The 16,542-nt window shown below is 37.6% G+C and overlaps 1 long non-coding RNA gene across 1 annotated transcript; it reads right to left on the bottom strand.

The window, feature by feature from the left end:
* Positions 1 to 12,776: 12,776 nt before the first annotated feature.
* Positions 12,777 to 14,115, bottom strand: LOC126162827 (uncharacterized). The gene is made up of 3 exons (XR_007535119.1): positions 13,872 to 14,115; positions 13,609 to 13,746; positions 12,777 to 13,502 (listed from the first exon to the last, which is right to left on the bottom strand). It is a non-coding gene; the product is annotated as an uncharacterized LOC126162827 (long non-coding RNA).
* Positions 14,116 to 16,542: the final 2,427 nt, after the last annotated feature.

Below are 16,542 nucleotides of genomic sequence, written 5' to 3'. Positions count from 1 at the left end.
TCCTAGTTAATATTTTTTGCTACAGATCATTATAGTGTGAAATCAGTAAGTGTTTTGTGATGTAGATTCAATTGTTGACTTATAAACAAATATAAATTGTGTACCAATTATAAACATTGGGAAGAAGAACTACTCGGGTTCTTTAAGTATTTATTTGGCTCTATTCGAAAACATGTTAACAAAGCCAGCCCTTAATTAATTCCAAAATAATTATAAGGTTTGTCAAAAGCATCGTTTGTATAACTATATCTGTTAATTTCATTATTTAAACAAATAATTCGGCCTAGCCTTTGTGGTAGAAGAAACTGTTAAAAAGGAAGAATTTTTCCATGTATTCAGTTAATTGAATGAGGTATGTTTTAATTGTAATTTCTGTACTTAAACACTAAACAGGGTATAGTTTCAGTGCTTATTATTGTGAAGATATATAAAGGCCCTATTTTTGGACCCAATACAGTCAGTCGACGGCCGATTTTCAGACAGGAAGTCTGTATAAGTTATAGTAATGCATCAACTGAACAGTGGAATTAGTCTGACATAAATAGGCTGTGTGTTAAAACAATGACAGTGTGTGTTCAATTTATTTGAGAAGTAGTGAACTTTGTGGTTAGGTATTTACTGCTCATAGATGGTCAACAGCAAACTGTTGTAACAGTATGCTGATGTTCGCCTGCAAATTATTAATGAGGCTTTTCAAAAGTGAACTGGCCATATAACTGTGTAATATTTGGGGTTGTGAACTGAAAGTAAAGAGCTGTGAAACGCAACTGTGCAACTATCGGCTACAGCATTTACAGCAGTCAGTGTTGAACTTCCACCCCCCCCCCCCCCTCCCTTTTTCAGCCAGTATAACAATGCAGTACATCAACACCAAGGACTATCGGACTATCAACAAAGAAACAAAGCAGGTGAACATCACAGGCTCCTCTCCCACTCTTGCTTTTTGCCAAACTTATAACCCAGGTACTTAAGCCAAGAATTTTGATCTATGTTAGATACAAAGTTCCATCATCGCAATCGATGGGAGCTGCTGAAGAAGGTCTTGTGGCTTCACTTAGTTCCAGTTTAGGTAGTGAGGTTTAGCCAAGACCAAAACAAGCCAATGACAGGTGATACCCCTCAGGTGCTTTCCAGTTAACACCACTTAGGAGACACATGTAGTTTATGGAACACTATGGATTCATCAAGGTTTATCTCTCAAATAATATGAACAAACAAATGGTGTAGCACTGGTGTCTTCAGTCACATCAACAGAAGAAAAGTTCTTCATAGAATCATTCTACAAATTCACATTTCATCTGGTCACAGAGAGTAAAACAACTCTGTAACCTTCAAAGATACCTCTTTTATGAACATAGAAAAACTGAAATGCTCATTTATATAGTACTGCAGATACTAAACCTGGACACAGAGTCTGATAGTTGCATGCCATATCCAAGCACCACACAAAATAAAATCTGCACTACATTAACTGATCACAATAGCTCAATTGATACCATACTGCTGGGAACTTGAAGACAGACCTGCCAGTGGTAAAAACTCATTCCAGTGAGAGGAACACACACCAATTTCTGACAGCTTGGAATAATATTGCAAGAGTTCAAGAAATTGAGTAGTTGTATGTCGGTCTTCTGTACAAAGGATCATCATAAAGTTTTAATTATCAACTTAAAAAAATGAAGTTACATAATTAATTTTCTTTTGTTTGAAATGTAGGACTATTAGACTGCACTCATTTTTTGCAAAACTGGCAGTAACGCCATCTTTCATGTGTATGTCTAAAATCGACTAGTTGACACGAGCCATGATAACAATTATAACCTACTCCTTAGCTCGCTATTGGCAATAAATGGCCAGTGGAATGACAGCACTTGCAAACTGCCTTATTAGGTGTGATGGTTAAAAGTGTGGTAGTCACTCAAAAGTTACAGAAAGCAAACACCTCTCAGATACAATTTGGTATGCCTAAGTGTGGTTAAGTTGTAGCTGTGGTTTAACAATTACAATAAATTTAAATCAATGAAGTTCTTGAACTCTTTCCTCATTAGTCAGATCATCTGATTAGCATGCAGCATTTTTTGTGTCTATCATGTGAGAATAGCAGATACTAAGCTAAATGTCACATTCTTAAAGGAATTTTACTGAATATAAAAATTGAGATTCATTACAATTTTCATCATTTCATTCTGCCTTATTTTCAGTTGGACCTCAAAATCAGAAACTAATTATTAGGAAAATAAAATACATTTTTTGTAATTCTTCCCATATTCATACTTTTTTTACATCCCGAGAAAATATTTATGTATTATAAGATTTAGTAACAGTTGTTGGAATTAGATGACAGTCATTGAAAAAGAAGTTACTTTTTCATTAGAAAGTGAAGCAGTCTATGCATTTTTTAAATGAGGAACTTATACCCACTCTTTTACTAACAAATCATTGTTTATTTTAACCACAATGACATCAGAGTTGACTGTACAGTACATCAATAAACAAACATGAAAGAACACAAGTTTTACGGAATTAATATATTCACAAACAGTTCACTGACTGCAGTCATAATTAAGTGACAAAGGTCAAGAATGACTGTTGACTAACCTTTAGTATGTTTACCAGGTAATTAATGTCATCAAGTGAAGTTATACACTCCTGGAAATTGAAATAAGAACACCGTGAATTCATTGTCCCAGGAAGGGGAAACTTTATTGACACATTCCTGGGGTCAGATACATCACATTGGGCGCTAATGACCATAGAAGTTTTGCGCCCTAAAACCACAAACCAAAAAAAAAAAAAAAAAAAGATACATCACATGATCACACTGACAGAACCACAGGCACATAGACACAGGCAACAGAGCATGCACAATGTCGGCACTAATACAGTGTATATCCACCTTTCGCAGCAATGCAGGCTGCTATTCTCCCATGGAGACGATCGTAGAGATGCTGGATGTAGTCCTATGGAACGGCTTGCCATGCCATTTCCACCTGGCGCCTCAGTTGGACCAGCGTTCGTGCTGGACGTGCAGACCGCGTGAGACGACGCTTCATCCAGTCCCAAACATGCTCAATGGGGAACAGATCCGGAGATCTTGCTGGCCAGGGTAGTTGACTTACACCTTCTAGAGCACGTTGGGTGGCACGGGATACATGCGGATGTGCATTGTCCTGTTGGAACAGCAAGTTCCCTTGCCGGTCTAGGAATGGTAGAACGATGGGTTCGATGACAGTTTGGATGTACCGTGCACTATTCAGTGTCCCCTCGACGATCACCAGTGGTGTACGGCCAGTGTAGGAGATCGCTCCCCACACCATGATGCCGGGTGTTGGTCCTGTGTGCCTTGGTCGTATGCAGTCCTGATTGTGGCGCTCACCTGCACGGCGCCAAACACGCATACAACCATCATTGGCACCAAGGCAGAAGCGACTCTCATCGCTGAAGACGACACGTCTCCATTCGTCCCTCCATTCACGCCTGTCGCGTCACCACTGGAGGCGGGCTGCACGATGTTGGGGCGTGAGCGGAAGACAGCCTAACGGTGTGCGGGACCATAGCCCAGCTTCATGGAGACGGTTGCGAATGGTCCTCGCCGATACCCCAGGAGCAACAGTGTCCCTAATTTGTTGGGAAGTGGCGGTGCGGTCCCCTACGGCACTGCGTAGGATCCTACGGTCTTGGCGTGCATCCGTGCGTCGCTGCGGTCCGGTCCCAGGTCGATGGGCACGTGCACCTTCCGCCGACCACTGGCGACAACATCGATGTACTGTGGAGATCTCACGCCCCACGTGTTGAGCAATTCGGCGGTACGTCCACCCGGCCTCCCGCATGTCCACTATACGCCCTCGCTCAAAGTCCGTCAACTGCACATACGGTTCACGTCCACACTGTCGCGGCATGCTACCAGTGTTAAAGACTGCGATGGAGCTCCGTATACCACGGCAAACTGGCTGACACTGACGGCGGCGGTGCACAAATGCTGCGCAGCTAGCGCCATTCGACGGCCAACACCGCGGTTCCTGGTGTGTTCGCTGTGCCGTGCGTGTGATCATTGCTTGTACAGCCCTCTCGCAGTGTCCGGAGCAAGTATGGTGGGTCTGACACACCGGTGTCAATGTGTTCTTTTTTCCATTTCCAGGAGTGTATATGCACAGGTATTTTTTAGTTAAATACAAATAGTTTTAAGACATTTACAAATTGATGATAATCATTACATAATTAACATTTGAGTATATCTCATTACGCATCTAGACAATTAAGCATGAATAAATACACCATCTCTTCCATTATGTAACTGCATATTGATTACAGAAGTACACACACTTTCTTCCAATTTCACGTTATATTATGGTAAATTTACATGTTTCATATATGAACAAGCATATTATGATCACACATGTGATTTGAATGATGATGATTACACACATGATTTGAACAAGTACACAAATATGATATTCTTATTTCCTAGTAATTAAGCATTTTTCCTTGTTATACATGTCTTTCATGTTACTTTGAAGATGTTCTTCCACTGAATAACATGCCTTATTTTTAAACCATACCTCTATTACAACATTAAATTTACTTAGAATTAGGATTTTTACAGCAGGGGGCAGTTTATTATACATCTTCAGACTCAGTTTCTTGTGGCTGTTATGTATCACTGACTGTATTGAAAATTGTACAACTAGCATGCAGTTTTTTCTGGTACTGTGTGAATGTACATTCATTCTTGGGGTAAATTTTTGTATATTTCCTTTGACATATATTAAGGAATTGTACATGTAATAACAGTTATAGAGACTCGAGAGTATCATTACACTGAGTCGACTAAAATGCTTCTTACAGTATTCTCTCAGACACAGTCACTGAATACATCTGGTTACTTTTTCTGCCATCTGAAAATACATTTTGTGTCTAGTGAACTTCCATGATAACAGTACTCAATACTGCAGCAGTGACTGAAAGAATGGTAGTAATAAAGAACCAGTAAATTTCTGTCAATAGAATATCATTGTTTATGTAGTAGAAAAATCATAAATGGAAGTTTACCAGTCAAATATTTTATAAGCTTACTCCATTAGTTGCTAGATTAGATTAGATTAGTACTTGTTCCATAGATCATGAATACAACCCTTTGTAATGATGTGGAACATGTCAGGTTAATAAAAGGTGTCTATACAACATATTACATTACACAAAATATTATATGACACTTATTTTTTTTTTTTTTTTTTGAGGTTGGGGAAATTACCCACTTACTATATCCAAAAAGTCATCTAATGAGTAGGAGGAGTTGCCATTAAGAAATTCCTTTAATTTCCTTTTAAATGCTATATGGCTATCTGTCAGACTTTTGATGTTATTAGGTAAGTGACCAAAGACTTTTGTGGCAGCATAATTTACCCCCTTCTGAGCCAAAGTTAGATTTAACCTTGAGTAGTGAAGACAATCCTTTCTCCTAGTGTTGTAGCCATGTACACTGCTATTACTTTTGATTCGGATTGTTAATAACAAATTTCATAAGTGAATAAATATATTGTGAGGCTACAACGAATATCTCTAGCTCTTTAAATAAGTGTCTGCAGGATGATCTTGGTCTGTTACGAGGCCCAACATTTTGACACTTTGATTCTCTTCTTTTGATGTCTTTAGGTTAAAATAAACATCCCTTTTTATGTTTTTTATACATAACTAGTTAGCTTTACATCATTGGCTACTTTTTTCAAATAGTTTCTTATATCTGTCCATTCACTACCTGCATATTCTCACTGGATGAAATCATCTTCACATCATCAGCATATAGAATATTTTTGCAGCCATATAGTTTGAGAAGTCGTGAACATAGACAATATAGAGGAATGGTCCTGTCAAAGGATGTAACAACAACAACTGCCACACAGCGACAAATTACCAGCCCCAAGATATCAATCTCTCGAGAGACAAGTTTTTCCTAAAACATGTCACTACCGGCACAGTACACAAGGCAATTATGAGAATCTATTCCAAGGCAGTAGGAAATGATGGAGTGAGCATTGGCATGATTAAGAACGTCATAAACACTATTACTCCAGTTATCACAGACATCTTCAACCTGCCTCTTGTCAGTACATATCCTACTGAGTGGAAGCAAAGTTTAATTCAACCTATACCCAAGACTGACAACCCTAAGTCACCAGGTGACTACAGGCCGATCAGCATACTACCTGCAATATCTAAAGCCCTAGAATACATCGTCCATGAACAGCTGACGGATTACGTCAAAACTCATAACATCCTGTAACCTCCCCCTCACTTACCGACCTTAATGACAGTGAAAGATGAAACCGCGTGTACCTAATGGGAGTTTTGGAAAAGCAATCGTCACCGAAGTTAAGCTGTCGGTAAAGAGGGAGGAAAGGGTTACATCTAAATGAAAGGAAATGTGCTAATGAAACTGGTGGAAATTAATTTTGAAAAGGGGTAAAGTTAATAAAGAAAGTAAATGTGCAGCCGTTACGTTAACAATTAACCAGCGGTAATTAGGTATTTGAGATTTGGGGGAAATCACAGTCGCCAGTCCTAAGGACAATTACTATAGTAACTGAAAAAGAAAGGTTATTACACATATAATTAGCACTAGAAGCGTGGCAACTGAAGGTTGACACGTGTAGTGTGAAAACTGAAAGTTTGTCAGAAGTAATAAATTTCGCTACACCCTGACTTAATTTAGCAAAGAATTAATAAAACCGGAAAATCGAAAGTTAATTTAGTGACTGAAGTTAATAGTGAGCTTTCTTTCTGAAGCACATCGAAATTCAGTAAAACACGGTTAGTCTTGGACTACCTCAACAATCATTTCAAAAACTACTTGAATCTACGCAATTTAGAAATAAGAGATTTAACTTTGAACTTGAATTAAATGATTCTGAACAATTAACAATAGTAAAATTTAGTACGTACCAAGCTGAGCTGCAGTCACAGGTAAGCTAAAATATGGTAACAAAACTCGCACTCTTAATTTGTGCTTGTGTAATCTGAATATTGTAGCCAGCTAACTGAACTTTGAAATTAAAGCAGCGAAAACGAGTTAGCTATATTACTTTAATGCTGGTGTTTGAATTTCAACGACACTCGGGTTCATTTCGGAAAAGGAAGGGACTCTGCTTGGTAATGCAATTGGGACAATGAGCAACAAAAGTTCATGCTAAGTTGCTGTAGTTATATTGACGAAAATGGAACAGTTTGAAAAGCTGAGGTCTGCCATACAGTTCTAAAACTTTACTTGCTTCCAGTCTTCCTTGTTGGTTGATTGAAGGTTTGCAGCCGTCGATCGAGGAGGTGGCGACAGTCACTCATTGTCGGCCGTCGCTGTTGCAGAAGCTGGATGTTGGCGCGCCTTCTTCTCGACACGGTCACCAGACGAAACGGGCTCTTGATGTGCGCTAGTTAATGTTTCCCGTCCGCGACACCATGTCAGAAACTATCATCGCAAGTCGAGCGCAATTACATGCTGCCAAACCCCGAAAGCGCGGCAACTCGCGGGAGCGTCACACAACACACCTGCTCCACTCGCTACTCCCGCCACACTCCTTCTGCTCAGCCCGCACTCCACGCGGCAGAGTTCACACACAGGCGTCTAAAGCTAGCGAAATGAGGGATGCTCAACTACCGGACCTACCGATAGATGGCTCTAGCGCGTGCCGGTCAAGAGATCATCGTATCATTGAGTGTCCGCCATATTTGAATTTGACAAATAGCGAAGTGTCAAAACACGGATGAAAATGTTTTTCGTTCTGCGCCCTCATAAGTATTTTATATTGGATGTTCTAGATATCTACACATCAACATAATGAAGTGTTTCTAATCCAGCGAGAAAAAACAGTGACAGTTCTGCTATGAAATTGCTAAATTCGAGTGTGTTTTGAAAGTTTGACAAGCTGACCTATAAATTGTTTACTATTAATTTTACGAGTGCTTTACTTATTTGCGCGTTTTAAAACACTGTTTAAGATTCAATGGAGGTCAACAAATTACCTTACTTGCCAAAGCTTTTAACTACAGGTATAATTCGGAAAGTCAAGTGTGGAAAACAGTGACGACGTCTCTTGAAAAAAAGTTGACATCGTTTGCTTAGGGGTATCTTTACTGACAACAGAAATTACAACTGAACTATTAAAGTATTACTTACGTATAAACGAAAAAAAATAATTTTTTTCTTTATCTGAAGTGATGCATTACCGATCTGCATATATGCTGACACTGTAATTGCAACATGCACTTACGAATTTGGCTCTCTCTTTGATCAGAAATTTAAATGCCATGATTTTATTAACGCCTGTACATGACACGGTGTATTTTAACTGACTGATAAGGTAGAAGCACCAGTTTTTAACAGTGCTTCAGTCTTTGATACGAGACAAGAAATACATTTAAATGAGAGAAACACAAAGGCCAACGTTAAGGCTCCTCTTAAATGCATGACTCGTATCATTTGGAAGTTAAGTCTAGTAATAATATATTGGACTGATCCATGATGTAGGAAGTGAAGGAACTTGTTGAAAATAACCTCGATCACAGCTGTTAATTTTAAGGCTGGGGTGTCTTAAAACTGTAATTTTCCAGTCTGACATCCAAACAAGGACTGGTACCATGGTTTTATTTTAAAATTGAATACAAAACATGTCAGTGAGCAAAATTAATTACACTTTGAATTACAACCATGGAATTTTATTTCTGTGAATGTTGGTTCCAGTCTTTGACATGTTGTCAATCACTGGAATGACTGGTTGTCAGTACGGCCCAAGCAAAAAACCAACCTGGAAGTGAAAGCTGCAGAAGCTGGCCAGACAGACACCCCAATGGCTGCTACAATCTGTGTGAGACAAGGGTGACATTATATTGCAAATTTAGTGTAAAAAGTTCCATATTGTCTGAATTTGTCCTATACTGACAGGACATTCTAGTCCAGTCGATTTTCTTATCTGCAAAAGTACACTAGCCAATACCAGTGGCACAAAGGTAGTGCCACATTACAAACTATTCGGTAACAACAGAATTATTGGTGAACAGTGTACAGTAAATAATATGTAATAATCTGAGAAATTCAAAATTGGTTTGAAGAAATAGAACAGTATTTGGAAAGAGAGTAACATTTTGAAAATAACAAATGACACAAGTAGAGTTTTCAGTTTTTGTGAAAGCTCGCTTAATTTTTTTTTCTCCCCCTCTCTCTCCTCCATTATCAAGGGAAAAATGTGATAACATAAAAGTGCAAGAAAGTTGTGTACAATGTTGGAAATGATGAAAAAGAAAATCTCACTATGCTTCCTCCTCCATGTGAAGAGTATTCCTGTAATAATAGCTAATAGCATACCAAGAACATGAGGGTGTCACAGTGGAGATTTGTTTTCTGGCACAGACATCTGATACAACTATTCCACAGCAAAATATACTTTCAATAGGTGTGGTACTAGTGCACTCCCATAGGATAACAGCATATTATGTCCTCCAGGAATCACATTGGGTACACCACATACAGCATAAACTGTACAGCAACTACAATGCTTTGTGAGCAAGTAATAACAGTCAGTATCTTTAATTTTAACGTAACTCTTAACTCCCATACTTACCTGCTTATAGGTGTGCTTGTACTACAGGTTATTGGTAAAGCAAATACTAATTGAATAGGTCTTCACACTTTTAATACTTAGCAGAAATTCTGAAAAAAGTAAATTGTTTTATTACTTTATCACCTCTATGGCAAATGAAGAGGTACTGACTGGTTCTTTGAACATTTAATAGAAGCCTTCGTTTTACCTGCAATTGATAAAGAGCCATTCCAAGTTCTGTACAGAACAATCTCTCCCATTTTTCATGAGGTTTGTTATTCTGTATACTAATATTTCTTCTTCTAAATGGTAAATAATGCATTCAGACAGTGTTGGTATTAAAGGTAATTCATGAAATGAATTATATTTAAAACAGAAAATTAAAGGTTCCACATGCCACATGAAAAGTACCATGCTACACACATGTATGTACAGATTCCAAAATGTCTGTGAATTTGAGTTACAAACTTTTTTAAATAGAAATATGAAGATCACAATACTTTGGGTCTGCAATAACACAAACGTAAAATACTTTAGTTCCCTATGGGAAGCTTTGTTCTTTACGTGACTCGTGCAACTGCTTTCACTCTTAATGGAAAACTAAATGGTTTATTTTAAAGTTAACTAGCAAAAAGTGTAACCATTTTTGCACAATTTCTGTGAAGTAAGATTCCTTAATGTTATTTCCTTCCTTTGTCATCATAACTTGATAATTTCAGTTTTGTATGGGACATATGAACTAACAAAATGAAATGCTTTTATTACTATGAGCAAACAAAATCTTTTTAACTTGTATGCAGTTCAAATCAGCAAAAAGTGTAACTGTATAATTAAGGTAAATGTTTATGAAAATTAGGCATGTAACATGAATACTGAAATTTCCTAGATTTCAAAGTGTACCTGTAATCACTGTATTTTGTACTTTGTAGTGCTAGAAAGATATTTGCATTCCCCCCTCCCTTCCTCAACACAGCAAAATATAATAGAAAGACATCCTAGCAGAATAAAGACAAAATTCAGAAAATTAGGTTCTAAAGTAATAAGAATGCTCACGATCAATTGGAACATTGTGTTCGTTCTAGGAAGTATTAAAACAAGAATTAACAGAGTAACAATTTTATTGCTCTTATGTTGCAGAGTATCCACAAACATTACTGTTTGAAACATAGGGCCACTGCATACTCCATTAGATTACACCCATCCTGTGATTAAACTGTTTTCTTAAAGTGAAAAATTCAAATTGACATAGCTATTGAGGGAAACATTTTGTCACACTTAAAGCCATCTGTCAAATAAGTCTCAGAACATTTTTTTTTTCATTAATTTCACACAAATCACCTGTTTTTAATGCAAGTGCATATTTTGTAACACCAAACATCTTAATATAAGCTTGTATAATAAACAATTATAATTTTGTTACAATATCTACACAGGACATAGAGTTAATTTTACTTCAATGTGATTCATCTTTTGAAGTTCATCATTACACAACAACAAATCTATGGACAAAATAGTTCTAAAAAATCTGTCAAAATGTCACACCCATCTGCATGGAATGTCCCATTACATATTATTTTCCAATTTTAGCACTATACATGATTAAACAATATGAGTTTATTTAAATTCTGCCTTATACTTGATTTGTTGTTTAAAATTTTCTCAGCTGCTTTTTTTTCCATATGTTTTTAAGCGTATGCAGGAGTGTAGGGATGCAATCTTACAAACAAGTTGAGTCTGATGTAAGTCCTCAATCCGAATTTCATAATGGTAATCACGACGAAGAGCAGGAAATGGGTAATCTACAAATTTATTTTTAACACAATGCAGAATCTTGGCCTGTACATATTTCTGTCGCATATCCCCAGCAATCAGAAACATCTGAAACAGTTTGAGTATTCTACAACAGAGTACACACAGTCACTTGTTTTAACCAGTTTTCCCCGGTTAACAAAATTTACAAATGCATTTTTATTCGCCATATTGGGAAAAGCATAGAGAGAATCACATTCTAATGCAGATTTAACTACTGGTGGCTTCAGTATGTGAAGACAGTCTTTGCATGTGATCTCCCTTGAAAGGTGCAATGACACATACCCTGCAATATAATACAGTATGTTTTGCTTGTAAAATGAGAACTTAATCATCAACTTATCATCAAGAAGTGCACACCACTTCTCTACTTCATTTTCTGCAGCACTTTCATCACTTTATACTACATGCTTTCTTGCATGAAAATCATAAACAGGTGGCAAACAACACACATTAAAATTTGAGCAATTCCCATTCATTGCAGTGACACTGTTACCCAAGAGCAACTTTCTCATGGCACATTTGAACTGGTATGCATTTGTATTGTTCCAAACACCTCTGGACCGAATGCAGGAAAAAAAAGCTCTATGTGGTCTTGTGACAGTTTATATGTTAGAAAATACTTCAGAGGAGATTCAACACAAAGCATACTTGCCAGAGCTATGTGCCTGACTGATTGCATATTGAAAATTATCCCAAAAGCAAAAGTATTTCTTGCATGGAGCAGCAACGGATCACCAATGGTTTTTAAGCTTTTGACATAATTTTCAGTGTGTGTGAAAATAGCAAGCCTATAAGATTTGTTGTCATCCCTCAGGGGGTTCTTATACCCTTTACCTAATGGATTTCTGGAGTTCAGAAATCAAAAATCCTATCAATATTATACAAGAATTCCACTGTTGCTTCACTTCCTTTAAAATTTGGATCACCAACCCTCCTCAAAAACTTTATACTATCTGCCACACTAGAACTCAAAGTCTGTGGAGCTAATGAACCAGTCATTTTTCTATTTACATAACTTATATGTTGTCCTGATAGTTTGTTGGCAAATGTCATACCTTCATCTTGTTGTACCAGGTTCAATTGCTGAATGAAATGCCATCTAATAATGCCAGTTGGAGAGTCAATAGCAGATACTTCTGCTAGAGCATTTCTGACAAACTTAATCATATGACACATGTCCAAGATATAGTAAACATTGTATTTTTCCACAGGATGAGGAAAGTAGCTTTTAAAATCACCCTTGGAAAAATTTAAAGTACAGCCAAGTGAACGTAAAGTGCTTATATTTACCTTGCAGCCATCACATGTAACACACCAAACCCTAATGCCAGAACTACGCAGCCTCTCTAAAGCAGATTTTATCAATGTGGCCTGATTATTTGCCTGTACACTGTTGATAAAGAAATATGCAATTGGGCATTTAAATTTGCCTTTAATAGAGACAAGCATGAAAACCAGAGCCTAAGATGCCTCTATTACTTCCTTTGACTGAGGCACTTCCCTACCAAAGTCTAAAAAACCTGTGTATTGCTTAGTTCCTTGGTCCCAAAGTACTTGCTTCCTAATTGCCATACTGTCTACAATTAGACATGAATCGCTGAACTGATCCCTTACAATTGGGTTCAAATCAATGTACTTAAAAACATCTTTTAAGAAGCCAGGTTCACAGTCTACACTTGCCACCCATTTGGAAATTAATGATTTATGGGGCAGAGGCATTAATTTTTGCAGGTATTCATATGCTTCTGGTGAATAAAAGTACACAGTCATCGGAAACATTTTCACATTTGTTGTGTATCTATTAGCCTTTGACGAGAGAGAGTTGTTCACTAAATTGCACACTAATTCCACTTGTGTTCCTTTCTGATGATTGAGGAAGTTACGTAACTTCTCAGGAAGATGCCCCTTCTCCTTCAATGAACTTATGTCATCTTTGGAAAACACTTTCTTCTCTCTTCTTCGAAGTTTTTCACGGGCGCACTTCAGTTTACGTTTTAATTCGTGCACAATGTCTGAGAAAAAATTGCAAATTTCGGTCGCCTTGTCTTCCATTTCTACTTTCGACTGTATACCACAATCAATTACTTAAGAACCAACTGCACTCTGAAATAAACAAATAATTTCGTTATATATGATTGAAATAACTCAAGGCTTGATGAAAAAATATTATAAGAAAACTTTGGGGATGTGAAAACATCCTTATACTAACGTTTTCGACACAATTCGCAGCTTCTGCATTGGATAAATGGGACATGCTTTCCACAGAAGAATTCTCATTGACAACATTCTCCACGCAATCAGTAGCTTCTGCAGTGGGCAAATCGAGCACGGATTCCAGGACAGAACGCTAGAAACAAAAATATGGACCTGTATTACAACACTGTTTAGACCTATGTAGCCCATTTGTGTCCGTACGAAATAAATTCACAAAAGTCAAAAAGCACACACATAGCAAGGAAATTCATTAGCTACCTCAAATGGAGAAGCATCGTTGTCACTCAAAATCCTAACATGTCGTCGTGGCTGTTTATTTGGTGGCATCAAATGTGCCGGAAAGTCAAAAACTGATGGCACTGCTTCGAGTCTGAAACGTTTCTTCCATGTTCCAGGGCTCACTACGTAATCATCTTGCCGGAAAAGGTTTCTGCAAAGAAAACTGCAAGACGTAGGATTAAAATCTTTCCACTTCACGGAAGTAATCCACTTCTTTAGCGGCTCTGGGTGCTTAAGAGGAAACCTGTTCAAATACATCGAATTAGCAAACGCACTAGGTCTGTATTGTTATCGTATTGTATCGGTAGTCCTATTACATATGAAATGGTAAGTCACTTTCCTAACTCCATCGCTTCGTACAATTGAAAGCGGAACAAGAAATCACCATTTCGATAATCCTTAATTCCTTATACACCGTACAGACCGAGAGAAACTTCTTGACAAATTCGAATATGGCGGGCAATACAGACGACAGTAATCAGCTGGTAGAGCCATCTATCGGTAGGTCCGGTAGTTGAGCATCCCTCATTTCGCTAGCTTTAGACGCCTGTAGTTCACACTACCAAAGATCCTACACACTTTGATTCTTCACACGATCTATCGACGTAATCGTTCGATAGCAGTTTTCCCTAGGCAAGACCCAGCGTAAAAATACAAATAATATTTACGAAACAAACCAATTATACATCGACATAAATGTATAAATCTATATATACAAACAGTAAAACAATTACAATATATAAAGAGACAGAAATGTCATATCTTGAGGTAACAAAACAAGGAAAAAATTACAGTACAATAGATGGAAATAGGAGGATATGCATTTCCGGCGTTACAATCCACGACAAATATCAGTCAGGCTTTCGAAAGCACCATAGTACAGCAACTGCATTAATCAAAGTAACTGATGACATTAAACATGCTATGGACAGACGTGAAGCTACCATCCTAACACTGCTTGACTTTAGCAAGGCTTTTGATACAGTTGACTTTGATATATTACTAATTAAAATGAAGCAGCTGAATTTCTCAAACAGCGCAATACACTGGTTCGACAGCTACCTCAAAAACAGAAGTCAACAAGTCATTTGTGGGTTGGAAAAGTCCTCATGGAAAAACGTGCACTCTGGAGTTCCCCAAGGCTCCGTCCTTGGTCCATTACTCTTCTCACTGTACATTAATGATATTTCTTCAGTGATTCACTCCTGCAACTACCATCTATATGCCGACGACATCCAACTGTACATAAGTGCAAGCCCCAAGAACATTGCTGACGCAGTAGCGAGTATGAACGCAGATCTTTGCTCTGTTTCTTGATGGGCACAGAACCTAGGTCTGAAACTAAACCCCAAGAAATCCCAGGTCATACTTATATCTCATCCAAAGTTAATCAGTCGGTACTTTCGCGAAACAGTCCCTCAAATACTCCTCAATGGTACCCAACTACCATACCAAAAAACAGTAAAAGACCTTGGAATAATCTTGGATGAACACCTAAACTGGGAAGAACAAACAGTCACAGCTTGCTGGAAATCGCTCTCCTCCCTATATGCAATTCAAAAATTTAGAAAAATATTTCCAACCCATGTTAAACAAAAATTAGTCCAAACACTAGTCTTGCCTAATCTTTACTACTGTGATGTAGTTCAACACGGCACAAATAGTGAAAATTCGAGATGCCTCGAGCTAGTGATGAATGCTTTCGTTAGATACGTATCCAATATACGGTTGTATGATCATATCAGTCCTTCATACTCCCAGCTAGGTTGGATACGCCCACATAAGGCACGTGATCTCCACACGATGTGCTTACTTCATCGATTTCTTAGCCACTGGTGCCCCCAATACTTATCTTCTCACATTAAACACCTATCATAATTCCACAACTGCAATACCAGATCGGATACGTCTAGCATCTTGGCTGTACCTTTACATAACACAAAATCTTTCTCCGTGTCATTCTCCATCTCAGCCATACGACTATGGAACGCGCTCCCCTGTGATCTGAGTCTTATCCAGAACCACTCAACATTCAAGATGGAACTCAAGACTTACATATTAGGGACGGTATAGCCACCATTGTTGTGCCCCTCTCGTCTTTTTCTTTCTCCTCTCCATCATAGCTTCGAATTTTACCATTCTATTTCTCTTCCTCTAACCTATCTACCTCTTCTATATCTCTTTCACCCCATTCTATCATCTTATGTCTCTGCTTGATGAGAATAACTCACAAGCTGCAAGAATATAACGAGAAAATTCCCAACTAGCAATAGGACTGACATTCATAAAAGAAAAATATGTTTACTTTCATATACATAGTCATTATTATTATTATTATTGTTATTATTATTATTCTTGATTGTTATAATTATCATTGTACTACTTTTATAATCTCTATTTTTTTTTCTTTAACATTAATACTGTATAACATGTTATATGTCCTTAATGTTCTGTAGATACTGAAAGTTGTTGAATCTGAGTATGCCTGGTTAGGTGTAAGAGAGGGCCTGAAGGCCCTAATCTTGCCAGGTAAAATAAATGCATAAATAAATAAATAAATAAAAATTTTATTTACAACACAGAGCAGGGGCATTCTGATTTTCTTAATTATACATTTTACAAAATAGTTACTGAAACCATAGTACTCAAG

This window comes from Schistocerca cancellata, chromosome 1, assembly GCF_023864275.1.
Source record: "Schistocerca cancellata isolate TAMUIC-IGC-003103 chromosome 1, iqSchCanc2.1, whole genome shotgun sequence".
Taxonomy (NCBI): Eukaryota; Metazoa; Arthropoda; class Insecta; order Orthoptera; family Acrididae; genus Schistocerca; species Schistocerca cancellata.
This window is presented reverse-complemented; position numbering and strand designations above follow the sequence as displayed.